Raw genomic sequence first — 24,211 nt, forward strand, 5'->3', positions numbered from 1 at the left:
TGGGCAGATCACAGTCAAAATGTGTCTGTACCCCGTGGCTGTTACCGGCAGAGGTCCCACAGTATCAATAACGAGCCGTCTAAAAGGCTCCGTAATGATAGGTACCAATTTCAACGGCGCCCTCGATTTGTCCCCTGGTTTGCCCACCCGCTGACAAGTGTCACATGTCCTCACGAAATGGTCTGCGTCCCGAAAACACCCTGGCCAATAGTACTCTTGCAAGAGACGGTCCTTAGTTTTCTTAACTCCTAGGTGTCCGGACCACGAACCCCCGTGTGACAAGCGCAACAGATCCTGACGATAGCATTGAGGCACGACCAGCTGATCGAACTCCACTCCTCGGCGGTCTAGATACTTCCGGTACAGGACTCCACCTCTTTCCACAAAACGCGCAGTTTTCCTGGCGATACCTTCTTTGACATTGCAGCGCACGTTTTCCAGGCTGCCATCCTTTTTTTGCTCGGCTATCAAAGCCGACCGGCTGACTTTTAGCAACCTATCAAGTCCGTCTGACGTAGGCGTGATGAGCAAATCAGTAGATAGCTCTTCTAACTTTCCCGAATCGGGATTTTCCTCTCCAGTATCTGGCGCCTTCAACGCTACAGACTCAATTTTATTCAGTTCGGGCGTGCTCTGAATATCAGCTTGCTGCGCCTCTGACCCTTTTTCGTTGTTTGATAACGTCGGCCCCGCAACTACCGCCTTTGCAGCGAGCTCCCGAACCTTCGATCTGGTTAAGGCCTGAACACTAGCTTCACCAAACAAAAGCCCCTTCTCGCGCAGGAGGTGATCGGACCTGTTTGAAAATAGGTACGGGTACTGGGGTGGCAGCATAGATGACACTGCCGCCTCTGTCTCAAGCGCTCCGAAAGGTCCTTCAATAAGCACTTTTGCTACCGGCAGACACACGCTATGAGCTTCCACGGCTTGCTTGATCCATGCGCACTCGCCCGTGAACATATGGGGTTCTGCGTAAGATGGGTGAACTACATCCATCGTAGCTGCGGAATCGCGAAGCACTCGGCACTCTTTCCCGTTTACGAGGAGGTCTCGCATGTAAGGCTCGAGAAGCTTCATGTTCTCGTCAGTGCTGCCTATTGAAAAAAACACAACTTTTGGTGTTGTTTCCGGACACTGCGCCGAAAAGTGACCCGGCTTCTGGCACGTATAACAAACGCCCGCTCGCCTCATCTCGAACCGCTTTCTGCGTTCGGCTTCGGCTGCCGCCGTCTCCTTAGGTTCGGTCGCACTGCTTCCACTCGCATCCGCACTACGCGTGTTCCCCTTTGCTCTCATGGGTGTGAACTTCGGCCTCTCAAACTTCGAGCCAAATTCACCCTTTTGACCGTCCTTAGCTCCGCGAGCTCGACGCGTCACAAACTCCTCGGCTAGCTCAGCGGCTCTAGCCACCGTACTCACGTCTGGCCTATCCAAGACCCAGTATCGCACGTTCTCCGGTAACCGACTATAAAACTGTTCTAGCCCGAAACACTGCAGAACTTTATCGTGGTCACCAAACGCTTTCTCTTCTTTGAGCCACTCCTGCATGTTCGACATAAGCCTATACGCAAACTCTGTATATGACTCACTTCTGCCTTTCTCATTTTCCCGAAACTTCCGACGGAACGCCTCCGCAGACAGCCGGTACTTTTTTAGCAGACTCGATTTTACTTTGTCGAAATCCTCTGCTTCCTCTCTATCCAAGCGAGCGACTACGTCGGCCGCCTCGCCGGGTAACAAAGTGAGCAAGCGCTGTGGCCACGTTTCCCGAGAGAACCCCTGCTTCTCGCACGTTCGCTCAAAGTTAACCAGGAACAAACCAATGTCCTCTCCAAGCTTAAACGGCCGCATTAGGTCAGTCATTTTGAACAATACGCGTTCTCCTGCACCGTGTGCCTGACTTCCATTACGAGCGCGTTCCATCTCTACCTCAAGACGCTTCATTTCCAAAGCGTGTTGACGGTCACGCTCTTGTTGCTCTCGCTCTTTCTGTTCTTTAAGTTCGCGCTCCTGTTTCTCTTTTTGCTCTTTAAGTTCGCGCTCCTGTTTCTCTTTTTGCTCTTTAAGTTCGCGCTCCTGTCTTTTTGACCTCTCCTCAATAGTCTCAAGGCATTCCGACAGCTCGTCATCCTCAGCCTCTAACTCAAGAATAGCCGTTAGCAGTTCTGGTTTTCTGAGTTTGTCTGAGACATCCAGACCCAACTCTCTTGCAAGCTCCAACAATTTCGGTTTGCGCAACGACTTCAAATCCATGGCTGCTCTGAATGCTGCTTTCTCTACTGCTTACTATTGTCTTGCCGCAAACTAACCCGGCAGCAACGACAACCACAATTACCAGCTCTGTTTCTGACACTAACAAAAGCCTGGCAAAGCTCAGAAGGAGAAAGTCCCGCACTCACCAAACCTCGCAGGCAGGAATTCCGCGCAGTCGTTCCGCTGCAGGCAACCAGTCGTCACACAGGGCTCGTTGCACTGCTCCCGGATCGTCGTTGAGCTGCTCAGCATACTGTCAACTGCATCTCTTTGCTGCTGGCCTCCGTTGTCGCGATCTCGCCGCTGGCAGACCGTTGTTTGAAGTCGTAGGCGATCTCACCGCTGCCAACCAGATGTTTGGGATCCGACTGCTGGTACGATCTGTTGGGAACTCGGCGCTGACGCCCGTGGTTGTACCTGGGTCGCAAGCCCCAAGGGTAGCGTTGGCCTGGCGGCCTGGGGTACAACTGGAAGCATCCGAAGGTCCCGGCAAAACATGAGTCGACTGGTAACAACGAAACAACTTGTTTATTTTAACATCGCAAAGAGTTGGCGGTCAGGTTTGACCGAAGTAGAGAGACGGGAGAGCACTTCACTCAACAGAAGAAATCGGAGCCCTCCTTTTGGCGTCCGGGGGCAGCTGTTTTTATACTCTCGCAGTTGAGGGCAAGAAGGAACCCCTCAAAAGACGAGCACGTGAATGTACAATGGGCTAATGGTGACGCACACTGTCGTAGCGCTGCGCACGATCTCGTAGCACCCTGTCGTGGCGCTGCGCACGATCTCGTAGCACCCGGTCGTGGCGCTGCGCACGATCTCGTAGCACCTGGTCGTGGCGCTGCGCACGATCTCGTAGCACCTGGTCGTGGCGCTGCGCACGATCTCGTAGCACCCTGTCGTGGCGCTGCCGGTCGGACACAATGACTGGAACGAGATCCCTGCTTTGGCATCGCCTGTTTCGGGCCCAATAACTGGAATGAGATCCCTGCTTTGGCATCGCCTGTTTCGGGCACAATGACTGGAACGAGATCCCTGCTTTGGCATCGCCTGTTTCGGGCCCAATAACTGGAATGAGATCCCTGCTTTGGCATCGCCTGTTTCGGGCACAATGACTGGAATGCGAGGAGGATCCCAGGCGGTCGCATCGCCGCAGACGCGCCTGGAAACACCTGGCGATGAGTGTTGCGGCGACGACGATCGGGCCAAAATGTCTGCCGCCCGCCGCAGTCGCGCCGGCAAAACCACGTGTCGCAGGCGAAACGCAACACTACGTATATCCTGACATAGCCGAGCTAAGCCACTGCCATTTTTTTTCACGAAGCATCACGACGAGCTATAAACGCGGGATGGCGGCCGTGATGAAGTGATCCAAATTATCTGTTAACAGCCTTTGGTGCAGAGCGCGCAACAAGTTCCAATGCAAAAAGAAAAGATAAAGATGAACATTTTTCTTGCACAAGAACACCAGAATCATCTGAGACGCCGCTTTCGGGGAGTGCATATCATCCTTAATATTGGTGCAAGAATCCCGTTTAGATCGGAAGTCTGGCTCGACATAACGCGCACAACTGAGCGAAGATAAAGAATAAACCAATGGAACAGCACCACATACAGCTTTATCGTTCCGGACATTCTCCGATCGCCGAAATGCACAACCAAAAGTTCAGTGAAGGCGAACTGCAAACTTCGCTGACATAGACCCGTTCTATGTCATACAATTCAGTTTCTTTCATTTATTAAATCAGTCATGGCCGCGCCAAACACGCACGCACCCTTGTACCAATATCAAAGCTGTGCTCCACGGCGTCGCTACAGCGAGCTCTACCGCGCGAGTGTCGAGAATGGTAACATAATCAGGAGCCGGCAGCTGCAGTAACAGACGTTCTCGGTTTTCCTTGCACGCCTCTGCACTTTTCTTTCTTTTTCCGCTGCATTCGGCGTTCGACTTTCTGTCTTCCTGTCCGTGGGAACTCTCGCAAACGTTAAGATCGGCGGCTGCCCTCCGCATGGTATCGATTTCCTTCCATCTGTCGTAATCTTTTCGCCTGCACCAAGATACGTCGTCTGGGCCACGTTGCGTAGATCAGCCAGTCTTATTCGTTTCCCAACCTGAGACCGTAGGTCGCGGTGCGAAGCACAAAGGAAGAAAGGTTGATGTAAGCGATCAAACATTTGCGCTCACATTTCGTAAAGGCAAGATCCCGTCAAAATGGGATTTTTGTGTTTGTGTGCGGCGGGTGGAGACCGGGGCGAGCGGCCGAAGCACAACGGCGTTTGCAACCGTGTGTCGTGTTGCCGGCGCAGGTTTCGATAAACGCCTTTCCTCGATCCGGCATGCGGCTTGTGCGGCTGTCGACGCTTTGTTCCCGTGTCTTGTCCACGTGGTTACGCGCTGATTTAGGCTTCACTCTCTCACGTTGACTCGCGCTCACGTGACCCTCGCACATGCAGGACAATAGGAGGATGATGATGATGATGAAAAACTTTATTTATCCCTCTTTAAAGGGAAGGGGGCAATGGAATAGAGGGTGGGGGGAGGAACTACTTGAAGTAGGCCTCCTTTATCCTCTCAGCCCACTCCAGGATGGCCTCCTGAAGATCGGGCCTGGAGCTGCGCAAGGCAGCCTCCCACTGCTCCTCACTAGATATTAATTGCTTGAGGAAAGGGGGAAGGGGGTGCTTAGGGCACCCCCACATGATATGGTTTAAGTCTGCTCTGGGAGATACACAGAATTTACAAGAGGGAGAAAGGTAAATGGCGGGATGAATGCGGTGGAGGAGGTAAGGGGACGGAAAGGTGCGTGTCTGCAGCTGTCGCCACAGAACTTCACACCTACGCGGGGAATCGCCCATGAGTGGCGGAAAGGTTAAGCGGTCTAATCGGTAGTGTGTGCAGATTTCGTGGTAAGTAATAAGTCGATCCCGCGCTGTAAACGGCGCCTCCTCCGTGGCGAGGTCCGACGCATCTGATGCCCGAGCCCGGACTGTAAATCCTCGGGCACTGGCATGAGCCGCCTCGTTTCCGGCAAGGCCCGCATGCGCGGGAGTCCAGATTAATGCCACAGTTTGATTGAAAGGATGAGCCAAGAGGAGAGAAAAAGCTGGCTTAGAGACCCTACCCGCTCCGAAGTTATATATGGCTGCTTTGGAGTCGCTAACGACAATTGATGAATTTGGAATTGTGAGGGCCAGGGCTATGGCCGCTTCCTCCGCCTCCTCCGAGGTAGAGCCAGGAATGGAGGCGGCCGCAGCGACCTGCCCGTGAGAGTTAATGACTGATATTGCGTAATGATTTCTGCTCCCATATTCGGCTGCATCAACATAGAGCACGTCTTTAGAGGTGGAGAATTGTTTTTGGAGAGCCTTTGCTCGCTGCCTCCTGCGCTGTTTGTGATGCACAGGGTGCATGTTTTTAGGAAGTGGGGGGATGCAGAGGTTCTCGTGTATGTGATATGGAATGGTGTATTTAGTCTTGATGATGGGTGCCGGAGTGATAGAAAGAGTTTGTAGAATGTGTCGACCTGTTGCGGTATTGGAAAGTCTGCTATATTGGGATGTGAGGTGGGCTTCTGTGAGTTCAGAAAGTGTGTTGAAAGTTCCAGTAAGCATTAGCCTTTCAGTGGAGGTACGTATGGGGACCCCGAGAGCGAATTTATATATTTTGCGTAAAAGAGTGTCGATCTTATCTGATTCTGATTTAAGGAAATGTAGATATGGTGTTGCGAATGTAATCTTACTGATAACGAAGGCCTGAATCAAGCGGAGAAGTTCGGCCTCCTTTAGTCCGCCATGTTTATTGGAGACTCGCCCTAGAAGACGCAGGGTGTGATCGACTGTGGTCTGGAGTGTATGTAGAGTATATGTGTTGAGCCGGTTGCTTTGAATGTGTAAACCGAGCACCCGGAGCCTGTCCACTCTAGTAACGGGGATGTGGTTTAGGATTACCTCTATGCTAGACATGTGTTTTCCGCTCCCCCGGTGGGATGGCAGAAGTAGCAGCTCGGATTTTTGAGGGGAGCATGTGAGATTCATAGCCCCGGCATGAGCCACGACGGCGTCTGCTGCGGCCTGTAGAGTGTCTTGAATCTTTCCGTCGGAGCCGCCAGTCGTCCAAAGAGTGATGTCATCGGCGTAGAGTGAAAACTTGAGATCGGGAATAGACCGCAATGCTTGCGCCATCGGCATCATAGAAAGATTAAAAAGAAAAGGGGACAGCACTGAGCCTTGGGGCGTGCCGTAGCTACCTAAAGCGTATGAAAGGGATTGCTCTGTGCCTATGTGTATTGTTGCGGTACGGTTGGATAAGAAGGTACATATGTAGTCATATGTCTTTCCGCCAACCCCAATGAGATTAAGCTCTCGGAGGATGGCGGAATGTGAAACGTTATTGAAGGCGCCGTGGAGGTCCAGACTGAGAATTGCTTGCGTATCTAGACTGCTATTGGGTGTAATGATGTCATGCTTCATTCGAAGCATGATATCTTGGCATGAGAGAGATTTTCGAAAACCTACCATTTCTGATGGATAAAGATTGTTGTCCTCCATGTATTTACTGAGTCGGTTGAGGATGACGTGTTCGAGTGTTTTACCTAGACAAGAGGTTAGTGATATAGGCCTGAGATTAGAAGTGTTGAGGGGTTTGTTTGGCTTTGGGATAAAAATTACCCTGGCATCTTTCCACGAACTAGGGAGGGTGCCAGTGTCAAAGCAGTGATTGAAGTATGCCGTGATGGCTGTGACAGAGTTGTCGTCTAGATTGCGGAGTATTTTATTGTTAATAAGGTCGGGGCCTGGTGCTGACATTGTGCGCAGGGTGGCGAGGGCATGGCGAACCTCTGCTTCCGTGATAGCGGCGCTAAGTAGGTCGTTGGGTTCGCCAGTATATTTTGGCATGTCATACTTCTGAGCGGGAGGCAGATGTTTATGGCGGAGGTCGTCGAAGAATCCGTTGAGATTGTTTTTGTGTGCATGTAGCAGTTTGTTTATGCTATGGTTGTGGTGTGTGCGCGATGTGGTAGGGTCTAATAAGTGTCGCAAGAGTTGCCATGTGCGCTTGTTATCGAGGTTGTCATGCATGCTTTCACATACCTGGCCCCACTGCTGGCAGGCCAGTTGTGTGGCGTACTCCTGGATCTGGAGGTCTAATTTGGCAATTCTGAGTCTTAGTTTTCGGTTGAACCGTTGCCTCTTCCACCGTTTGAGAAGAGACTGTTTGGCTTCCCACATGTGTAGAAGCTTGGAATCAACCGTAGTGAGAGCGGTTTCGGGGGGCAGAGTGGTAGTGTGCGTCTGGGCGTCTGCGTGTAGTTGCTGAACCCATTCTGAAATGTCTTGAATGTTTGTGGGAGCTGATATCTGGCGGGCCTCTCGAAAATTGTCCCAATTGGTAAGGCTGAGGCGTTTGGGTGCAAAGGGTTTGTGTTTGAATTGTAGTGTGATGGTAATGATGTAATGGTCGCTGCCGAGGTTAACTTGTGAGTTGTGCCATGTGACGTGTTGGATTCTGTGTGTAAGCGTAAGATCGGGGGAGGTGTCCTTAGCTACGCTATTGCCTAGCCTGGTTGGTGCATCGATGTCGTTATGTAATGTGAGTCTGTGGTCTTGTATGTGGATCCATAGGGCTCTGCCCTTAGGAGTAGAAACGGAGTGACCCCACAAATGGTTGGGTGCGTTGAAATCTCCAAGGATTAGGAGGGGGTGGTGGGTGGCAGCGGCAATAGCTTGAGCGAAAAGGGAGTCAAAGCGGTGATGTTTGTCTTGTGGACGACTATAGATATTGAGAATGTAAAGGCCAGGTGCATTATTCTTGCGAGGAATAATTTCTAGAAAATCGTGCTCTATATCGACACGTGCCTACATTGTTTAGCTGCGGAATATAGGGCGAGCCGGCTAATGGCGTCGCGAGATAAGAGCGGCTGACGCATTTGCCTGTCACATTTTTGGTGCGGAGTGTTGGACGCACAGTGGTGGACTTGGGGAGCGTATCATTGTTATAGTTATAAGAGCATTTGTTCTTTTTCACTCTCTAAATAAAGTTTGCACTTTTTGGGGCGCATATTTGTCGATTAAGAATAATCTTCATTTATCGCAGACGCACTTAATTTTGTCAACGCGGCGCGCACGGTATTTCCAGTTCACGAACGGCATACGTGTTATCAGCGTGACATAGCCTTCTTGGCCGGAAAGTAGCGAGCGCCGCAAAGTTTTCAAGGAAGGAAATGGATGCAAGGCTGAGGGCGATTATTACTGTCGGACCATATAGGCCTCTAAGAGCGTAAATTGTTTTTAGGGTGTAAATGTTCCTGCGGGAGACGTTATCGTCGTCAGAGATTGTGATTACTCCTTTTTGCTTTAGCCATACGTCGCGAACAGACGCCTGCTTTAGAGATTCAAGAAAAAGAAATAAATACGTAAACAATAGTTCACATTATAGTTCTTGCGAATCATTTGAACGAGAGAGTTCAAATATAGGCACACTGCGCAAAAGAGCACCTTCAGTTTACATTACAATTGAGTACGCACACGTAAACTTTAAGACGGTAAGCGTGAAACTACGGACTGGCAAAAGGAAGCGAATTGGACGTACGCGATGAGGCTAACATCATTCTCATACAGTTTGCTGAAAGAAGAATGAGAACTCGTTCCCTAACATTTCTACCTCATTTTAAGTAGGCGCATCAACATTCCCGAGTTTCATATATATTCGGATGCATCCATGTACAAAACCTAATCCGATACCATCATCCCCATGGGCTCACGGCAGACCTGGTACTACGGACTTAGCTGCAGTATACATTCAATACCTATAACATGCACTGGGATAGAATGTTTGTATTTTGAAGATTGCAGTGAACTTAGAATATTATTACGTAATGTATTGAAACAAAGGTTTGAGACACGCACAAGCGCGCAAACGTTACCCTTTGTGGTATATTGCATAAAAACAGTACTTGTATACGAACTCTCTCGCAGAATTTGCGGGATGCAAGAAACGACAGTGACCCACCTGCTAACTTTCGGGATTATCCGCCGGTATCGACGACGTTCGCTCGCAACGGAGCAATCCCGACGGCAGACGACTGGTTCCATTCGAGTGCACGAAGGGAAGAAGGGTCCAAGTACAAAAGCAGCATAGCGGCACCATGGGCATCACTACCGGAGCGACGGGCAAAACGTCTCGCCCACAAAAACGAACAGGCAGCATCGCGGGATTATCCGCAGCGCACTCAAGTGGCGCCAGTGGCAGGTAGCGGCGTTGCTCTGGGCATGACGCGCGATGCGGTTAATGAAGAAGTGATGCCGAAGAAGTAGCGCTCAGGTGCCAAGCTCCGGCGCAGCCCAACCGTCGAGACTAGCGTTATCGCTGGTTGCTGCGGTATATAGAATGCGCAAGGTCAATTCACCTTAAAATGCGCGCCGTTCATAAAGCAGCGAAGCGTCTGAGTGCTCGATGGTACGCCTGTTGATGTGGGGGATGCATTTCAGCCATGGCGACATGTCGCGACGTGATGGCCTACATATTTGAAAGCATTCACAGACAATGAAATAGGCGGCATTCTACGTTTCTCTACGATTCAATATCTTACCCCAAACGCTTTCACGAACTTCTCTTGAGACACACACTTATAACCCGCTGGGAAGCTTCAGCGAAAACAGGGCTTCGAAAGGGTAAACGCGGTCTGTTAGAAAGGGTGACGCAAATACGTGAGCGTTATTTTACGGCGATAACTGTTCTATTTAACGCAGCGATGCCCTGCGCAGATCAACTTTTTTTTTTTCACGGAAAAAGTGTGTCGACATTTGAGGCAAAAGGACAATGAATGTACGCACGGCAGGGATTTCCATAAATTGCCAAAGCACTCAAGTAAAGTGTTCTGGACGAGACGGTGTATTGCAGGTCATTTACATCTTGTTGATGCTTTGAACTGTTCTACAAACAAATAAAACTTTTCGCCTTGACAGCGCTGGGTCAGAGTAAGACGTCGCGTTTCTGTACTTGAGCTACGGTACCATGTACTGTTGGTAATTTAGTTAGCAGCCCCTTTGAGTATATTTAAGAGCAGTTTCTTAGCTAGATAGTATAAGAATAGCATAAAAATAATGGCGCTTAACATTGCTCGTCGGTCCTTTAAAATGTACGGGTACTGTCTCTACGGCGTGGCATAACGGCTCAAGCCTAGCCGGAGACCTGTTTGTGAAAACAAAAATTATGGTTTTACATGCTGAAGCCACGATCTGATAATGAGGCACACCGCAGTGGGGGATTCCAGAAGTTTGGAACAACTGGTGTTCTTTAACGTGCACCTATATTTAAGTACACGGGTGTTTTCGCATTTCACTCCAAACGAAATGTGGCCGCCGTGGCCGAGATCCGATCCTGCGTCCTCGTGCTTAGCAGCCCAACACCATAGCCACTAAACAACCACGGCGGGTACCTGTTTATTGATGACGCTTTGTCACGGCACATGCGCGGCGTTTAACTCTTACCGACAGCGGCGGGCTGCATGAATCGACTGGGCGCGTGCGGCGTTCTGAGAACCCAACGGCTACTTTGTGTTACTATGCTGTTCCTAAACGCTGTATTTGGGAAGGCGAAAGGCGAGTGTTTGAAGTAGCAGCTGCGGCGTTCCGCCCAGCGTGATGAGACCACGAGACCGCCCGCACCACACGTACAAATCGGCAGTGATGGAGGGCAGTGGTGAAGTGATAAATGGTGGTGAAGATGGATCTACATTACCCTTCTCGTTCATTGTAGGCGACTGTAAAGTGCAATCGTGGATGCACGAATCTGTTGCTTGTCAAATCAGCTCCGCGAACAACCACCTCTTTCCCGGCGTATCGAAAAGAGCAACGCCTCAAAGTCCTTGAGTGAAGCGCGAGCTCTACAGCCAGACCACTGCTTAGCACAGTATTACTCAGCACGTTACTACTATGTTCTTTCATTGTTGTCGCAATGTCGTCGTCACTCCGTCGTCGACAAGCCGTCACGCTTAGCCGAGCTTCGCAAGCTTGCGGCATAGAAAATTAGAAAAGTGGGCCGATACCAGACACAGTGTATATCGCACAGAGCCGAAGCAATGAAAGCCTTTGAATAGCCACTACATATTTTGCATTTACATGACTTCAATAAGGTTTGTCGGTAAAATCTCTGAATGTTAATCGTATTACCGTGGACATTAATCGTGCGATGGGGGCTTCAATAATTTCTTTTTTCTCTTGGCAGGACTACATAAAGGGATCACTGCACGCTGCGGAATAACCTGGCTGGAAAAAAGATCATCGTGCACCTTTCTTGTCGCAAGTGATGTATGAAGGCCAAGATGCATAGCAGGGGCAGCGGAACATGACACGACTCTACTGCAGAAAAGATTATTAGTTGTAGCAGGTTACCGTCGTGCAAAAAGGATTATTGTAACAGAAGGATTATGGATGCTACGAGTAAACGTTTTGGAGTAAGAGTAAGGTGCAGTGGTGCTTCTAGCAGCGTTAGATCGCAAAGAAATAAACACGTCGTTGTCCACACACAAAAAAAATCTTGGTCTGAAGTATATAACCGTGCAAATTGACACGTGTCCCCTGCGCAGCAGAACTTCTTTGTCATAGGTGGGAGTGTTATTTGACCACAGCGTCCATTTAGTCGCAACAGCCATTAATCATTGACAGAGGCGCGGGTTCCTCTAGATAATTAATCATTCTGACATGATGGTCTTTTAGTGGCCGAACATGCCTTTAGAAAAAGCGTCTGTGGCACTTGCTAGTTTGCCTTTATTATTGTGTCGTTGTGGAAAAAAAATTGAGTAAACGACGACAGTTTCGTTGACACTATGTCTACTTGTACAGAAGTGTTCTTGCTATTCATGCCGCCACATTTTCAGGCTCGCTAAAATAACTTATTCGAAGCCATTTGTTCACCAATTAGTCTTTCATTGAAGGCACAAAAACATGATGTGACATGCATCATCTCGTACGGCATATAGCCCGCTCCCAACGGTGTTTTCACTAAAATTATCTTCGCCCTAACAAAGAATCTTCTTGGAATATTACCTATTCATTGTGATTTGTGCGGCAGACAGCACGACCCCAGGAAGAAGCTGAGATCACGAGCTGAGGCTGGGTATAAAATTATTTTAAAGCGAAGTTTTGTTTCGGGCTTTCCCCCACTTCGCGTGCACGGCTGTCAGCCCCAGTGAAAATTTGCAGATCTAGGGTATAGCGTGATCAACAGTAGGCCCATCCCGAACCCTTATGTATCTTGCCAGCTGCTTTAGCGTGGTTTGCAAAGCTGGCTTATCTTGGAGGTACTGCAATGCCACAGCGCTCACTTCTCATAGAAATAAACCATTAGATCTGACCAATAAATCTCCCCAGCAGCATATTTCAGCCGGTCTAGTGGGTGGCTATCGAACCATATTGTCACAACATAGAAGACCAGGAGATTGGGGGAGGGGGTTGGGGGGTGTATTGTGTCCAGTTCAGCTGCTGCTTAAGAAGGACTGATTGGCTGGGCTGGGGCATGAGCTAAAACGAGGCAGACGATCCCATCCGGCCCCTTTATCGCTCGTACAGCTCCACCCAATAAGCCGCTGTTCAGTCCACAAGATTTTGGATTGGATTGGATTGAATAACTTTAATGAAAGGCCCTGCGAGCTACGGGACGCAAGGTCCCATAGAGCGGGCTACTCCCACGTTGGGACCGGGAGTTGTAACTCCCTGGCCGCATCGTGGGCTCGCTGGACGGCCCAGAGCTGCTCCGCCAGGTCCGTGCTACGTAATGCTTCTTGTAGCCTGGCGGAGTCTTGATCCTTGTTTGCGTGGGTCCGACCACACGGCCAGAGCAAGTGATGTACGTCTAGTGTGCTATGGCAATTTTCGCAATATGATGTTTTGTATAGGTCAGTCATGTAGTGATGTAGTCTGTCATGAGTCATGTAGTCATGTAGTGATGTAGTCCACATGATGTACACTTGCGAACTAGACCCCTCCAAGTGGCAAGCCGACTGAGGAGCCTCACGATAATATTGGCTATCATCCTCCTGTAGTTTCTGACCAACTGTTTGGGAGCGCATTTCGAGGCCGGTAGACACAAATACACCGCAATGGTACCCAGTTTATTGCATTTATTTATCTTTGTATTTTACCCCATTTTGCATTGCCAAGACCGAGCGGCAAATTTTATATTGACACCGCTCTACATTTCTCCGCTGCTTTAGATTTCATCTCACCAAAGCTGTTTCAGTACATCGAAGGACGTGCGTACATTTATGTTCACTCATCGTTACAATGACTGTTTGTTAGTGCTTCCTTGTCTGTGAACGCAGGATTTTGTGCAGGGTGTTTATGGTTCCCTTACCCGAACTACTCGCCGATTATGATGCCCGTCTCGCTATAGCCTGATAAAAAGTATGCGTGCTCGACGTTTGGGGGGCATTTGTAGAATTAATTTTTCACATATAGCCTTTGTTACGTACCACCATATTCATAACCCGGCGACGTACGCCAAAGTTGCAGCCAGTCGGTTAAATGGTGTCCATTTCTCCGTGCTTGTGCATTTTGGCCTCATTCTCCCAGCGTGTATAGGGTCAGCGAACCCGAATCAACTTGGTTAACCTCCCTGCCTTTCTTTTCTCTCCCCCCGCACTATCTCTCTCTCTCTCTCTCTCTCTCCTCGTTGGGACTGCGACTCCGCAAATATTCGCGAAATTGCCGAGTGTAGTGTTTGGTTGTTTCTGATTACAGTGCAGAAAGGTCTTATTTGCCGATAAGAAATAATGATACCTGAACACACGCCTTCAAAATTCATAGCATCACGGCAAGCTGGTGGGGAATCTTCAAGGCGGTGTCACCATTCGTCCTCTGTTCTTCCATTTTTTTCCTATCTTCTCGAATGCCCTTTCAATCAAAATTTGTTTTAACCCAAATGCGCTTTTTCGATAGGTCCCTCACCGACTTCCGTAGCGCGAAAACTACGTCGTCGCCTTACATGGCGGCGCCTAACCTGCCCGCCTAAGGCCGAACGGATAGGCATTCTTGAGCTACCTGCCCCCTTCACGGGAAGCAAATGGTGCTGTAGACTTTCGCTATCCTTTTCTCTCTTCTTGCTAGAAAAGCTCGATCGTTATCTCGGCGGTCTTATTGATATTGGTTGTCGATATCGTGCACGAAGGCTTAGCTTGCGCTAACACAGCGACCGGCTCGCCGTGTCCCTGGCATGGACTGGTATGGCTTCGCGCTCATGTTCATTCGTAGTGGCTCGCGCCTTGAAATGAGTGAAACACTCACTGGTTGCACAAACAAAAGAGGGCCTCAAAACGCTGAGTTTTCTCTCGAACAATTGTGCAAAATAAATTACGGTCTAAAAACACATAAACTTCGTTCTATGGCGTAATAGATACGCAATAACTACCCGGTGGTTAAGCCCTATTGCAAAACCCTCGACGCACACGCGATAAGCACGAACACTACTGAATCTTCTCATTCTCGTTCCTACGCGACAGCTTGGGTTTTAAGTGAGGATGTTTATCTTTATCTAGAGACTTCCCTTTCTCATGCTCGAATGAGGAGCGTGAGGTTAGCGTAATTTGTTTTCTCCAATTTAAGTATTTTGAAGCAACAAAAAAAAACGAAGTGAACACAGTGTATACCTCACGTGCTCTTTGCTCTATATTTATAATGATAATCCTGCACTCACCATCTCCTTTCTCTTCGACGTCCACTTCTGCGTACAATACCTTTCTGCGCCCCCCCCCCCTAACTTCTAGTAATGTAAGAGCAAGAAACAAGCGTGTCTTAAGTAAGACTTTGATGATCGCAGCTCATATAGATCGGCCACTGTATAAGTTTGTGAACATTGACAGCCAATCGCAATCAACCTATGAACACAGCCAGAAGGCGAAGCGCTTCATGTGCGCATAGTTGCATGCAGTATGCACATTCTCTTACGTGCAAACACATGAGAGACGTTCCAGCCAGAACGAGATTGCGCTCTCAGCACAGCCAAAAGCAGACTCCGTGAAGCAGAAAAAAAAACGGTTCACAGGAGTCGCGTAGTGTAGCCGCTTGACTTATTGCCATAGGGCGTACCATTCCCGCTTCAAGGCAACACACAACGCCGCGTTTCGCCAGCGGCATGCAGCGAAGCGAGGTGAACACGCGTACGCGGAGAGCAGAAAGCGCGGACATGTCTCGCAGCTGTGCACCGGGGGGAACTGTGTACGAGTTCCTTCGTTGCCTGCCACGCTCGTCTATCACGCTCGGTCGGCCCACTTTGGCAGTCAGAAACGGAATCTCATTACATGGCGCCAAGAGGCGTTTCGCGACGTGTGCAAGGGTATACACGAAAGGCGACCACGCCCACTTGGAGCGAAAGCCACACACAGAAGAAATATCTGACACCAGTGGGGTTCAGACTACGTTGAGACTGCCACCGTACCCAAAGGCGGGTATCTGCTGCGTAAGAATCACGTAACAATTGTGGAAAAGATAAATAAATGAATAAAAAGAAAAAATACACGACATACGTCTGCGAACACAGGTGACACAACCACAGGCAAGTAAGTGTCTGTAGTCGTGAAGCTGAGTACGACGCACAAGCACAGAACTTCTGTGGGATCGTTGGCGCAGCCCGTTTTCGCATACTTGCATGATATTCTCTAACTTCAGCTGACATTTGTGTCATGACCTGCATGACACGCATCTCATGACAATTAGGTCATGACTTATCATTTATGTTCGTCCTACACTCTTGTCACACTATGGCAATCTCGGTACATGCCAAGACGTAGGCAGCTCTTTCATTACCTATATGAAGCGCATAGCATGACAATCATGCCATGAGTTATCGTTTATGTTCGTCATACACTCTTGTCATAACATGAAAATTTTGGCACATACGAACACCTCGGCGACTGTTTCATGACCTACATGACACGCATGCCATGACATCCATGTCATGACGCATGTTTTATATTCGTCATACACTTTTGTCATACTATGTCATTTTTGGTACCTACCAAGTTAACGAAACGGCTATGAGAGCATTAAGACGTGGGCGGTTGCTTCATGACCTACATGGCACACATGTCATGATATTCATGTCATGACCAATCATTTATGATAATCATACACTCGTTTCATACTGTGCGACTCCTGGTACATACCAAGTTAACTAAACGACCAAGAGAGCAAGCAGCAACACGTAGGCGGCTAGATAGATGCCGTCAACGTGGCAAATGTTTGCCAGGAAATGCTTCGCATTTAACAATTTCGTAGTCCTTGGTCCCGGAAAACGACAGGCTACCACGACCGTCGACGACCGCACTTACAGGTCGCTCGAAGCCAACCATTCTGCTTCCGCAGGCGTCGGTGACTGAAAGAAGAATGACGCCACGGGTGCGTGCATCGACAAGTGGCATAGAACGCCTTTATAAAATTTTCGCGGGCGAGCGAGTGAGTGGAGATGCTTGACGCGTTTCAATACGGCCACCTCGACAAGCGGAATCGCTGCATTTCGAAGCCATTATGCGTGTTTGCCGAGTCGTACTGCCTTCTGGATTTAGAAGACATCGCTCTGAAATTGAGGGCAATGAGGGCAGGTCAAGCGTAATAAAGCAATCCACAAAAACATGTAAATCCACAAGCAGGAAGATCAGACAAATCCATTTACTCACCGTCATTCCCATGGTGGCTGAACGATGGCCGCACCAGACTTCACTTTAGTGATTCGTGCAGAAAATTTTATGCTCGTCCCAATGCGGCACAGCGAGCTTTGCTGAGCTTGAATGTCAAGCTTGGTATTGTTCGTTCTGCCGTGTTGAAGCGCAGCCATGCCTCAGCATGGCCGAACAGCGAGCGAAGTTTAAAATTCGTCGATCTCCGGAACTTTTACCTAGCGATAAGCGATCGAAAGAATAATCCCAAATCTGAATCACGTGGCTGCAATTTTCCTCCCTCCGCTCGCTGTGCTGTGTGTTGCGGCGCTGCTGTCAACTGCTAAAAACTTCCGCGCACGCCACCTACACAGTTCACAGCTGGGCGGGCTATAGCACGAATGCCCTGATTTACTTCCGCACGTTCGTTCGCATTCTTGCTCTGGATTCACCGTGTAGCAGCGTTGATAGTACTGCACTCACAATTCATGCTATTTCTTAATTTTTTTTCAGCACATTACTACAGCGTGGGGATACAGAGATGCACGAAGTAGGATGACGATGAAAGTTGGAAAAACAGGAATTACGTTTAGCAAAGCATGAACTAACACGACAGGTAACGCTAGGATAAAGAGCACCACATACAATTAGGATTTTCAGAAGCTTTAAGGAAATCTTACTAGAGCTGGAGAGTTTACTACTAACCGCGGAACCGTGTTCCTGTCGCTTATTGCACAAGAGCAGAAACAATGTCCCAAACTTTTCTACGACCCCGAAAGTCACGGATTTTCATAATGCGGTCTTGTACCTTAGACTAGCAATAAGACATAAGCAAATCAAATAGATTTCTTTTTCACCAGATGGCTTATAACTGTTCAAACTGAAAGAGGGCGAACAGGCACTTTTTCCGAATACTAATCAAATATAAATGCTAAGTATCGAATATTGATTTGAAATCAAACAGTAAAACGCAGACGCATACCATTTACAGCATGAATATTTATTTCGGTAAAATTAGGTGATACGCCTGCACAGGCTGGTGAAAAATAGGCAGCCAGCTATCAGGAACAATTGCGATCAGTTTTAGAGACAATATCGGTATGCTTGTAATTAAAACAACACAACGAATCGTCGCTGAAACGTTTCAGATCCTGGTTGCAAACAAGCCTTCCAAGAGTGAGAGGCTGTTGTTTGACCTGCTGCCGAGAAACACCATATAAATAGTTGTTGAAATGATTTTATAATTCGTGAACAAACAAATGAAAAGCTGCTGAAGCATTTGTGCACCGTATACACAGCAAAAAGTCCGTCACAAAGAAAACGCCCCTGAATGTAGAAAAAAAGATAAATCTGCTACATCACTCCACATCCTTAACCAGCAATGGGCAGACCATAAAGAAAAATAACGGTTTTTAACTTAATGGATACGATAAAAAGCAATTGAGGCACCCGATTTTCGTTACTCAGAACCATATGACGCCAACAGATTATGAAGAAAAAGAAAGTATAGGGTAAATTATTTATAGTTTTCTATTGCAGTTTAGAAGAAATGAATAAAATATGAGTCAAAGTCGAGGGAAAACAAACAATTTAACAAGTGCTTTTAAATTATCCACAGGTACTTGAAAGAACAAGGAGTAAGACCCTGAGATTAATGAATCAGGCTCGGGCACAAATCTCTTATTCGTCACTGAAAGTGATGCGTGAACCTCTCGTATGGTTACTGGGTAACAAAGTACATTCTGTGGTATAGCTCAAACATAATTAACAAAGAAATATGACGTTCAATTTGGTCTCTGACAATATCTTTGACCAATTGTAGGCCCATTTGTATGTTAGATGCGGATGTGGGTTGGCCAATTCGTTCCACCATGCAAGAAGTCTGCCCTACCTGCAAACCACACAACGCGTTTGAATCAACACCGACCTCAATTAACTAATCATGCAACAAGTCAGAAGTTCAGAATGCTCAGACAGTTTGGATGTCAACGAGTACACATCCTTTATACTAATTCCCCGCCTTACAATGACTTGGTATATTGGTATTATTTTTACGTGTGGTAACTATGCGAAATTTGAGTGCAGTTGTATACGTGTTTTAACGTGACCGCGTTAAGCGACCTGTGAAGCAGAAAATCCGGCCGTAGTCGGCTCTGCCGTCGCATGAGCGAAAATTTGGAGGACGCTTATGCTTCCGCTTTAAGAGCCGAGCGCGATAGCATTGAAAGATCTCTCTCACTGCTTCTCACGCTTTCCGGCACGGCAGCTTGTGTAACCGTAATGTTATGTAACCGTAAATGCACGAAGGCGAGCTTTCTGGTCGAAACGCGGCCTCTTGCGTGGGCGCTCTTCTGCTATTGCTTCGCACTTCTAATATCTCAGTCTGAGAAGAGCTAACATAAACGGCATGCGCTGTTAGTTTCTTTTATTACATTTGTTTGTAGGCTGTCTTTCGCAATATTCCGAGGAATAACTTTCGCAAGAATGTAACATAGGATCAACTTTAGTGCCATATATTGCACATACAGCACTCTTAAAGGCGAAGCTAAAGCGTTTTCCAAAATCTGCTGCGATAGCAATTATATGGACAGCGCAGGTGTGTTTACGCCGTCACCGTCGGCGTCGGCGTGAGGTTCCGTATAAATTCCAAGGGCGATGAAATCGTCGCCGTGTGCCGTATGCTGTATGTGCGAAAGAAAGCGTGCGAGGGTGAGCCGGCGATTGCGGCTTAATCTCCGGGCGACCGGGGCGGCCGCACGCGCCCGGCCGGGCCGATGTGTATTCAAAGCGATGTGCGACGGCTACGCAGCCCGCACTGCGCGGTGTTTTCGTGGCTCAGTTCGCGTTGGGGGGGGGGGATGGGAGCGGCAGCACGAAGGTCAATTCGCTCGCTGCTGCTGCCGCGTTCCCTCACTGCAGCGTTTTGACAGCGAGTTTCCGCAGCTGTCTAGCGACATGTGTTCGTGTTTGCTTGTGCGTGCGCGACACCATGCTTGGCAATTAGGTTAGTATGCCTATGTTTACAAGTTTTATACGGCGCATAATAACTACTATCGTTACTTCGTACAGCTGTGCCCTAATAGGCTATCGCAATGGATGCTTCGCCTTGCGGGCGAAACTGCGACGTTTTTCATTTCTCAATGTATTTAAGCAAAGAATTCGAGACCGAAATCATCGCACCTGCTAGCAGTGGGCCAGTGCCATCAGCACCTTCGCAGAGGGAGATGCTGTATGGCACTGGCATGAGAACGCTGGCATGATGAGAGGCATCGGACCCAGCTGTGGAAAAACACGTCGATGAAGACGCCAGCAGCGGCACGAGCGCGAGGTGCAGTATGGGAACACTGGCATGACGAGCGGCATCAGAGCCAGCTGTGTTCGCGTGGGGGGCGTTCGCGTGGGGGGCAGGGCGTTCGCGTGGTTACGCGAAGGGACGTCGTCGCTCAACCCAGGAATGGGTGCTTAAGCGCTCGGCTGGTTTGAGCCGCACGGGTTGCACTATCAATTGTGCTACGCCCACGGCTGTTCCCTCGTATGCATTCTCCGGCATTTACGTACGTGTGTATGATCTGCTCCGTCGAGTCTTAGCCAGTGACATGCTTCGGCCGTGAAACCTATAACAAAGCTTACTGATCGTTTGGGGTTGTTTTACTTCTGAGAGTTTGCGAAACTTGGTTCAACAAACAGAGAAGAGAAGAGCAACTTGAACCGTCGGCGTTTGGTAATTTATTGCTTAGCCAGGCGGTTACATTAAGGCTTCTGCAGACACGGACGTACCCTAACCCGGTCATCATGAATAAAATTAATCCGGACTGCGGGGTTTCAGTCTATTGTAGTAAGTGTGGGGGTTTGCTCGATTTACAACACATGCTGTGGCGCTGCTTGGCGTTGGCCGGTGATGGTTCTCGAGGTGAACAGTGGTGGCAGCGAATGCTGCACAGTGAAGTGCTAGCGGACCAACTCAGGGCTGTCCAGAGGGCCCGTGTGATGGCAGAGGGGCTCGGCCTCTCTGTACCGACGTGGGAGCGGCCCGCATCAGTCCCAGACTGATCCCTCAGGACCTCAATAAAGTTCTTCATACCATACCATATGATTTTAGACAATATAGAATGGTTGATTTTCCAATACAATTTGAACTTTACACATCAAATAATCATATTCGGACATTTGAACCTATATATATATATATATATATATATATATATATATATATATATATATATATATACGCTCACCGCTAATTCAAACTATTTCTAATGGAGACAGAAGAGGGCCTTCTTTCACCTATCTTGTTAGTCACCATGAGCAACTTTACTGCAGAAGAAAATGTTGCGGCATTTAGGGTGACTTTACCAAGCATCCCATAAAACCGTTATAAGCGGGTTTCGGGGGTAATTGTTGAAGTCGCCCTGAGGTCTCACGGCTAAATTGAAATCTGGTTTCTTTCTTCTTGATTGCAATACGCAATGGTTGCGGTAACTTGAGTACTACAAAAAAAGATGACCAATAAATGGATGTCACAGGTATTCTTAATCTCCACAACGTCCAAAAGATGTAGACGGTACCGCGTAGGAGATCTTACCGTCGAAAACCGATGAAAGAAAAGAAGAACTGCCTTGTGGTGGCCGCAGGCCAAACTGCGAAGCATACAAACCTGATCACATACTTCACGACTGAAACATGTCATCCATATGAGGTTTTTATTCATCAAGAATCGCTTGTTTAAAACTCGTGCTACTCCAACATTTCAAACTAGCGAATCATGGCTTAAACGGGAACTCATACATCGCTTGCAAAGGTTTGGTAACGCTATCTTACTCGGAACATGAGACCGATCCAAAGCAGAACTGACAGGCACTGTCCGCGTGACTACATTAAATGAACGGCTTGAAATCCGCATGACATGACAAACGGTACAAGACAAGTCTTCACAAAGAGAGAGTAAAATGTCTTGAAAGCTGTTTGCGCTACGCGCAGGGTCCTGCTGTATCGCTGCTCAAGCGCGGCCTCAAAAACCACACCACAGCAAAGTTCTCAAGATCAGCAATAGCGAGGGTCACACCATATACAGTGATCTTGTACGCACAAGAAAGCACAAGCAACAGCGAAATTCTGGGGCTCACTTCGTCATATGGCACTGAGTCTACCACTGTCACCGGTCACGTGTTTGTCACAAACTGTCGCGCACCGCCTTACGTAGTTGCAGCTGCTATCAGTCTGTGAAACAATTCTTTTGTCTATTTCTTGAAGTCATTCATGACGAGGAAGAACAGCGCATAATCCGAGTCATATTATAACAGAACACAGCAAAGAGGTAATAGGAATTGAGGGTTACTACAGCGCCCAGGACAACTTCTGAACCAGGTGCTTTCTGCGCACGTAGCACGGACACTGGGCGCACAAACAAGCGCGAATGGTACACACACATCATTCAGGGATCCGGGAGCACACTCTTCAGGTTAGGTGAAGCAGAATGCCGCGCTGGGATGAGGCAACTGGGAGCGTCATGTGATACTGACGTCGGCACTCAGGATGAAAGGTACCGGCCGCAACAATCCAGCCTTCGCGACCACCACCACCAGCCACCGAAGCAGGAGCTTTGGCAGCTTCTCGGAAAGCGTCCATGCCATTAGGGGCAGCACTGTGAGGAAGTCATCAAAGCACCTGCCCATGTGGTCGCTGCAAAATAAGAGAGAGGAAATGTGACGCCCATATGAATAATGACTCAAAACTTTGTTTTAGCTTGATCTACCCCTTTCACAAATGATGTTCCGCTTAGAAAGTGACTGATTTTTGAGAGTAGAACTATTACGCAGAGTGTCCAAAGTTATAAATATTATAGCCCAAACCCCTTTACAATATTTAGCAGTGGGGGACGCTGTTACGGCTACCTAACAATCATAAAAAAGCAATGGTTGTCAATTCGTTGGTAGAAACAGGTCGAAGCACTTTGCATATTACCAGCCTTTTTGTATTTTAGTTTCGGAAGTAGTGACCCTACCACGTATATGCTTTCTCTTCGCTACAACAAACAAATCCTCAGGCTCCACCATCGCACCTGGGGGCCTCTAAGATTGCTGAAATCACAACAGCCTCAAAAGATGTGAAATATAGCCGCAAGTGGAAAGAAGTGGCATGAACTTGTTAATATAACAATAGAATGCAACATCCGACGTGGCGGATGTGCGTGAGAAGATAAGTGGTAATGGGAGTCATTTAAAGATCACATGTAATGGTCAATTTCTCTACGCGTTGTTATCTGACATTGAAACTGGGTCGTGCTTGACCCATTAATTATGATAAAATTTTGCACCCATAGAACTTGTTCGTCAATTCTTTTTACAGGTATAACAGAGGTACGAGAGAGCGCAATTTGTGAGGCGCTAAGTTGGTCCAGCGAATACAGCGTTGTGCTGATGTGCAGGAAATAGCTCGTCCGATTCCCGGCCGATGGCGGGGAAATGCATAAATTCTCGTTTGGGACACTTTAGGGGCGCGTTAAGACATACCACAGAGTCACTAACAATCGAGAGAGGTTCACTATGACGTCTCTCATATTATCTTTGTTGCTTTTGGAGGTAAATCAATCTATAAATCAAATAATCAATCAATAAATCAATTATATGTATCGCTATTGATGTATCGTAATAAAAACGTACATCAATCATTCAATTAGTCATCGATGCTTACAGAATGTGCATGATCTTTCCAATTATCGCTTTGTCAACCAGTTTCCAGTTAAAGCAATCATTCTCACCACCTCGTCACTCTCCCACAAAAAAAAAAGAACATCGTATCACTATAAATTAAAGCATATTTTACAGCATTTCTCTGAAACCACAGGTGAAATTGCTGAGCAGGTAGCTTGGCATACGGAGAACGAACGCTATCCGCTCGGCCTTGCTGTCATGCAACACCATATCTGCGTAACGTGATCAACCGTGATCAAATACGTGACCTTTCTTATTAATATTGCTGCGGCAAATGTAACACTAAATAGCTGGTCTCAAATTATTTGCATGTATAAAGAAAGGATCCATCTCGTATGATTCTGGTGCTTTATAATTACCCACTTTTTACTGACGGGCCGAACATGTTGAAGACATGGGCCGAACGCCACTCCAAACACTGACGAAGCACTAAAAGAATTGCATTGCAATGAAGTCGTCTTGATTACCGATGACATTATATGCTCTCTGCTTTGAATTTATCATTTCCGCCTCCATTTTAATCACAAGGGCTTTCTTTACCTTCATATGCTATAATCTCCGCGAAGTGTTTACTCATTTTCATGCTCACCTGCGGGTTAGTCA

The 24,211-nt window shown here is 48.0% G+C and overlaps 1 protein-coding gene across 1 annotated transcript in view; it reads right to left on the reverse strand.

The window, feature by feature from the left end:
• Positions 1-21,584: 21,584 nt before the first annotated feature.
• LOC142583126 (uncharacterized) overlaps positions 21,585-24,211 on the reverse strand; it is an 841,809-nt gene continuing 839,182 nt past the window's right edge. The window contains exon 9 of the mRNA XM_075693456.1: positions 21,585-22,577. The gene's annotated coding sequence lies outside the window, so the exon portion shown is untranslated. The remainder of the gene's footprint in view (positions 22,578-24,211) is intronic.

The sequence above is a fragment of the Dermacentor variabilis genome, chromosome 5 (assembly GCF_050947875.1).
Source record: "Dermacentor variabilis isolate Ectoservices chromosome 5, ASM5094787v1, whole genome shotgun sequence".
Lineage (NCBI taxonomy): Eukaryota > Metazoa > Arthropoda > Arachnida > Ixodida > Ixodidae > Dermacentor > Dermacentor variabilis.